At 38.8% G+C, this 7,488-nt stretch overlaps 1 non-coding gene across 1 annotated transcript; it reads right to left on the reverse strand.

The window, feature by feature from the left end:
• Nucleotides 1–1,637: 1,637 nt before the first annotated feature.
• LOC112764699 (small nucleolar RNA R71) lies at nt 1,638–1,741 on the reverse strand. Its single transcript, XR_003183288.1, has one exon. It is a non-coding gene; the product is annotated as a small nucleolar RNA R71 (small nucleolar RNA).
• Nucleotides 1,742–7,488: the final 5,747 nt, after the last annotated feature.

Below are 7,488 nucleotides of genomic sequence, written 5' to 3' on the forward strand. Positions count from 1 at the left end.
GGTGTCTTGCATGTTTTCTTTGCATCAAAAATTTTTCAAAATTATGTTCTTGATGTTCATCATGATCTTCAAAGTGTTCTTGGTGTTCATCTTGACATTCATAGCATTCTTGCATGCATCTTGTGTCTTGATCCAAAATTTTCATGTTTTGGGTCATTTTTGTGTTTTTCATAAAAAATTCAAAAATCAAAAAAATATCTTTTCCTTATTTTCCTCCAAAATTTCGAAATTTTGGGTTGACTTGGTCAAAAATTTTTCAAAATTAGCTGTTTCTCACAAGTCAAGTCAAAATTTCAATTTTAAAAATCTTATCTTTTCAAAATCTTTTTCAAAAATCATATCTTTTTCATTTTTTTTCGAAAAATTCAAAAATATTTTTCAAAATATTTTCAAAATCTTTTTCTTATCTTTATATCATATTTTCAAAATTAGCTAACAATTAATGTGATTGGTTCAAAAATTTGAAGTTTGTTACTTTCTTGTTAAGAAAGGTTCAATCTTTAAGTTCTAGAATCTTATCTTGTAGTTTCTTGTTAGTTAAGTCATTTTAAAAATTAAATCTTTTTCAAAATATCTTTTTCTTAAAACTTTTATTTTATCTTTTATCTTATCTTTTTCAAAATTTTATCTTTTTCAAAATTTGATTTCAAAATATCTTATCTAACTTCTTATCTTCTTATCTTTTTCAAATTTGATTTCAAATCTCTTTTAATCAACTAACTAACTCTTTGTTTGTTTCTTATCTTTTTCAAAACCACTTAACTACTCTTCCCTCTCTAATTTTTGAAAATATCTCATCCCTTTTTCAAAATTTCTTTTTAATTAATTAATTGTTTTAAATTTTATTTCTAATCTTATCTTATCTTTAATTTTCGAAAATTACTAACCCCTTTTTCAAAATTATTTTTGAAATTCTCCCTCTCCTTTCTTATTCTATTTAATTATTTAATTACTAACACTTCTCTTCACCTCTCTTCATCCAAAAATCCGAGTTCTTCTTCACTCTTCTACCCCTTTCTTCTTTTACTAACATAAAGGAATCTCTATACTGTGACATAGAGGATTCCTCTTTCTTTTCTTGTTTTCTTCTCTTTCATATGAGCAGGAACAGGGAAAAAGGCACTCTTGTTGAAGTTGATCCAGAACCTGAAAGGACTCTGAAGAGAAAATTAAGAGAAGCTAAATTACAACAATCCAGAAATAACCTTTCGGAAATTTTCGAACAAGAGAAGGAGATGGCAGCCGAAAATAATAATAATAATAATGCAAGGAGAATGCTTGGTGACTTCACAAAGCCAACATCCAAGTTTGATGGAAGAAGCATCTCCATTCCTGCCATTGGAGCTAATAACTTTGAGCTGAAACCTCAGCTAGTTGCTTTAATGCAACAAAACTGCAAGTTTTATGGACTTCCATCTGAAGATCCTTATCAGTTCTTAACTGAGTTCTTGCAGATCTGTGAGACTGTAAAGACGAATGGAGTTAATCCTGAAGTCTACAGACTCATGCTTTTCCCTTTTGCTGTAAGAGACAGAGCTAGAATATGGTTGGATTCACAACCTAAGGATAGCCTGGACTCCTGGGATAAGCTGGTCACTGCCTTCTTGGATAAATTCTTTCCTCCTCAAAAGCTGAGCAAGCTGAGAGTGGATGTTCAAACCTTCAAGCAAAAAGATGGTGAATCCCTCTATGAAGCTTGGGAAAGATACAAGCAGTTGACCAAAAGATGTCCATCTGACATGTTTTTAGAATGGACCCTATTAGATATATTCTATTATGGTCTCTCTGAATTTTCGAAAATGTCATTGGACCATTCTGCAGGTGGATCTATTCACCTGAAGAAAACGCCTGAAGAGGCTCAAGAACTCATTGACATGGTTGCAAACAACCAATTCATGTATACCTCTGAGAGGAATTCCGTGAATAATGGGATACCTCAGAAGAAAGGAGTTCTTGAAATTGATGCTCTGAATGCCATATTGGCTCAGAACAAAATGTTGACTCAACAGGTCAACATAATCTCTCAAAATCTGAATGGATTGCAACATGCATCCAACAGTACTAGAGAGGTAGCTTCTGAAGAAGCTTATGATCCTGAGAACCCTGCCATGGCAGAGGTTAATTACATGGGTGAACCTTATGGAAACACCTATAACCCATCATGGAGAAATCATCCAAATTTCTCCTGGAGGGATCAACAAAAGCCTCAACAAGGCTTTAACAATGGTGGACGCAATAGGCTGAGTAATAGTAAGCCATATCTATCATCTTCTCAGCAACAGACAGAGAATTCTGAACAAAACACTTCTAATTTAGCCAATATAGTCTCTGATCTGTCAAAGGCCACTTTCAGTTTCATGAATGAAACAAGATCCTCCATTAGAAATTTGGAGGCACAAGTGGGCCAGCTGAGTAAGAAAGTCATTGAAACTCCTCCCAGTATTCTCCCAAGCAATACAGAAGAGAATCCAAAAGGAGAGTGCAAGGCCATTGATTTAATCAAAGTGGCCGAATGCACTAGGGAGGAGGAGGACGAAAATCCTAGTGAGGAAGACCTCCTGGGACGTCCTTCAAGCAAGAAGGAGTTTCCTATTAAGGATCCAGAGGAATCTGAGGCTCATCTAGAGACCATAGAGATTCCATTAAATCTCCTTCTGCCATTCATGAGCTCTGAAGACTATTCTTCCTCTGAAGAGGATGAAGATGTGACTGAAGAGCAAGTTACTCAATATTTAGGAGCTATCATGAAGCTGAATGCCAAGCTGTTTGGTAATGAGACTTGGGAAAGTGAACCTCCCTTGCTCATTAGTGAACTGGATACTTGGATTCAGAAAACTCTACCTCAAAAGAAACAAGATCCTGGCAAGTTCTTAATACCTTGTACCATTGGCGCCATGAGCTTTGAAAAAGCTCTATGTGATCTGGGGTCAGGGATAAATCTTATGCCACTCTCTGTAATGGAAAAGCTGGGAATCATTGAGGTACAACCTGCCTTGTTCTCATTGCAATTGGCAGATAAGTCATTGAGACAAGCTTATGGAATAGTAGAGGACGTGCTAGTAAAGGTTGAAGGCCTTTACATCCCTGCTGATTTCATAATCCTAGACACTAGGAAGGAAGATGATGAATGCATCATCCTAGGAAGACCTTTCCTAGCCACTGCAGGAGCTGTGATAGATGTCAATAGAGGAGAATTAGTCCTTCAATTGAATGGAGACTACCTTGTGTTTAAGGCACATGGCCATCCCTCTGTGACAAAAGAGAGTAAGCAGGAAGAGCTTCTCTCAGTTCAGAGTCAAGAAGAGCCCACACAGTCAAACTCTAAGTTTGGTGTTGTGATGCCACAACCAAACTCTAAGTTTGGTGTTAAGACCCCATATCCAAACTCTAAGTTTGGTGTTGGGACTACACACTAAAATTGACCTGATCACCTTGTGGCTCCATGAGAGCCACTGTCAAGCTATTGACATTAAAGAAGCGCTTGTTGGGAGGCAACCCAATTTTATTTATCTAACTTTTATTTTATTTTATTTTATTGTTATTTTGTGTTTTATTAGGTACATGATCATGAGGAGTCACGAAAAAAATCAAAAAAATTAAAAACAGAGTCAAAAACAGAAGAAAAAAATTTTTCACCCTGGAGGTAGCGCAGACTGGCGTTCAACGCCAGTAAGATGCATCTGGCTGGCATTCAACGCTAGAACAGAGCACCATTCTGGCGCTGAACGCCAGAAACAAGCAACATCCTGGCGCTGAACGCCAGGAATGTGCCTGGAGGAGACAAGCTGGCGTTGAACGCCAGCAACAAGCATGAAACTGGCGTTCAACGCCAGAAACATGCATTACATGGGCGTTGAACGCCCAGAACGTGCACCAATGGGCGTTTGAACGCCAGAATGATGCACGAAGGCAATTTACATGCCTATATGGTGAAGGAATGGTATTTCTTTTCACCTCAGGATCTGTGGACCCCACAGGATCACCTCAGGATCTGTGGACCCCACAGGATCCCCACCTACCATATTCCCACCTTCTCTTTTAATCCTAATCACACTCTCCTAATCCTAATCTCATTTCACTCTTTCCCATATCACACTTCCCAAAAACCTTCACCAATCACTTCAATTCCTCTTCCCAATTACCCCATTCACCATTCACATCAACCCACTCTTCCCCATAAACCCCACCTACCTTCATAAAATTCAAATTCACTTTCCCACCCATTCCCACCCAAAATGGCCGAATTCCCACCCTCCCCTCTCCCTATAAATACCCTTCCATTCTACCTCATTTTCACACAACACAAACCCTTCTTCTCCCACATAGCCGAACCTACTTCCTCCCCTTTCTACCATCTTCTCTTCTTCTTCTTCTACTCTTCTTTTCTTTCTTGCTCGAGGGCGAGCAAAATTTTAAGTTTGGTGTGGTAAAAGCATAAGCTTTTTGTTTTTCCATTACCATCAATGGCACCTAAGGCCGGAGTATCCTCTAGAAAAGGGAAAGGGAAGACAAAAGCTTCCACCTCCGAGTCATGGGAGAAGGAAAGATTCATCTCCAAGAGCCATCAAGACCACTTCTATGATGTTGTGGCAAAGAAGAAGGTGATCCCCGAGGTCCCTTTCAAGCTCAAAAAGAATGAGTATCCGGAAATCCGACATGAAATCCAAAGAAGAGGTTGGGAAGTCCTAACCAACCCCATGCAACAAGTCGGAATATTGATGGTTCAAGAGTTCTATGCCAAAGCATGGATCACTAGAAACCATGATCAAAGTATGAACCCGAATCCAAAGAACTATCTTACAATGGTTCGGGGGAAATACTTAGATTTTAGTCCGGAAAATGTGAGGTTGGCGTTTCACTTGCCCATGATGCAAGAAGATGAACGCCCCTACACTAGAAGGGTCAACTTTAACCAAAGGTTGGACCAAGTCCTTATGGACATATGTGTGGAAGGAGCTCAGTGGAGAATAGACTCCAAAGGCAAGCCAGTTCAACTAAGAAGACTGGATCTCAAGCCTGTGGCTAGAGGATGGTTGGAGTTCATCCAACGCTCTATCATTCCTACTAGCAACCGATCTGAAGTTACTGTGGATCGGGCCATCATGATCCATAGCATCATGATTGGAGAGGAAGTGGAAGTTCATGAGGTCATCTCCAATGAACTTTACAAAATAGCCGACAAGCCTTCACCCATGGCACGGCTAGCCTTCCCTCACCTTATTTGCCATCTATGTTACTCAGCTGGAGTTATCATAGAAGGAGATGTCTCCATTGAAGAAGACAAGCCCATCACCAAGAAAAGGATGGAGCAAGCAAGAGAAGCTCCTCACGGCCCTCAAGAAGTGCATGAGGAAGCTCATCATCAACAAATTCCTGAGATGCCTCAAGGAATGCACTTTCCTCCCAACAACTATTGGGAGCAACTCAATACCTCCTTAGAAGATTTGAGCCATAATGTGGAACAATTAAGGGTGGAACATCATGAGCACTCCATCATTCTCCAAGAAATAAGAGAAGATCAAAGAGCAATGAGGGAGGAGCAACAAAGGCAAGGAAGGGACATAGAAGAGCTAAAGAACATCATTGGTCCTTCAAGAAGAAGACGCCACTAGAGGTGGATTCATTCCTTGTTCTTTATTTCTTTCTGTTTTCGGTTTTTAATATTGTGTTTATCTATGTTTTGTGTCTCTACTTCATGATCATTAGTATGTAACCATGCCTTAAAGCTATGAATAAAATCCATTAATCCTTCACCTCTCTTAAATGAAAAATGTTTTAATTCAAAAGAACAAGAAGTACATAAATTTCGAATTTATCCTTGAATTTAATTTAATTATATTGATGTGGTGACAATACTTTTTGTTTTCTGAATGAATGCTTGAACAGTGCATATTTTTTATCTTGTTGTTTATGAGTGTTAAAATTGTTGGCTCTTGAAAGAATGATGAACAAAGAGAAATGTTATTGATGATCTGAAAAAATCATGAAATTGATTCTTGAAGCAAGAAAAAGCAGTAAAAAAGGGAAGCTTGCGAAAAAAAATGGCGAAAAAAAAAATAGAAAGAAAAAGAAGGAGCAGTAGAAAAAGCCAATAGCCCTTAAAACCAAAAGGCAAGGGTAAAAAGGATCCAAGGCTTTGAGCATCAATGGATAGGAGGGCCCAAGGAAATTAAATCCAGGCCTAAGCGGCTAAATCAAGCTGTCCCTAACCATGTGCTTGTGTCATGAAGGTCCAAGTGAAAAGCTTGAGACTGAGTGGTTAAAGTCGTGATCCAAAGCAAAAGAGTGTGCTTAAGAGCTCTGGACACCACTAACTGGGGACTCTAGCAAAGCTGAGTCACAATCTGAAAAGGTTCACCCAGTTATGTGTCTGTGGCATTTATGTATCCGGTGGTAATACTGGAAAACAAAGTGCTTAGGGCCACGACCAAGACTCATAAGTAGCTGTGTTCAAGAATCAACATGCTTAACTAAGAAAGTCAATAACACTATCCGAAATTCTAAGTTCCTAGAGAAGCCAATCACTCTAAACTTCAAAGGAAAAAGTGAGATGCCAAAACTGTTCAGAAGCAAAAAGCTACAAGTCCCGCTCATCTAATTAAATTAATATTCATTGATATTCTGGAGTTTATAGTATATTCTCTTCTTTTTATCCTATTTGATTTTCAGTTGCTTGGGGACAAGCAACAATTTAAGTTTGGTGTTGTGATGAGCGGATAATTTATACGCTTTTTGGCATTGTTTTTAGATAGTTTTTAGTAAGTTTGAGCCACTTTTAGGGATGTTTTCATTAGTTTTTATGTTAAATTCACATTTCTGGACTTTACTATGAGTTTGTGTGTTTTTCTGTGATTTCAGGTAAATTCTGGCTGAAATTGAGGGACTTGAGCAAAACTCTGAAAAAGGCTGACAAAAGGACTGCTGATGCTGTTGGAATCTGACCTCCCTGTACTCGAAATGGATTTTCTGGAGCTACAGAACTCCAATTGGCGCGCTCTCAACGGCGTTGGAAAATAGACATCCAGAGCTTTCCAGCAATATATAATAGTCCATACTTTATTCGGAGATTGACGACGTAACTTGACGTTGAACGCCAAGTACATGCTGCTGTCTGGAGTTAAACGCCAGAAAAACGTCATGATCCGGAGTTGAACGCCCAAAACACGTCATAACTCAGAGTTCAACTCCAAGAGAAGTCTCAGCTCATGGATTGATCAAGCTCAGCCCAAACATACACCAAGTGGGCCCCGGAAGTGAATTTATGCATCAATTACTTACTCATGTAAACCCTAGGAGCTAGTTTATTATAAATAGAACATTTAACTATTGTATTAGACATCTTTTGACCACTTTAAGTCTTTGATCATTCGGTCACTTGATCATGGAGAGGGCTGGCCATTCGGCCATGCCTGAACCTTTTACTTATGTATTTTCAACGGTGGAGTTTCTGCACACCATAGATTAAGGGTGTGGAGCTCTGCTGTACCT

The sequence above is a fragment of the Arachis hypogaea genome, chromosome 2, assembly GCF_003086295.3.
Source record: "Arachis hypogaea cultivar Tifrunner chromosome 2, arahy.Tifrunner.gnm2.J5K5, whole genome shotgun sequence".
NCBI lineage: Eukaryota > Viridiplantae > Streptophyta > Magnoliopsida > Fabales > Fabaceae > Arachis > Arachis hypogaea.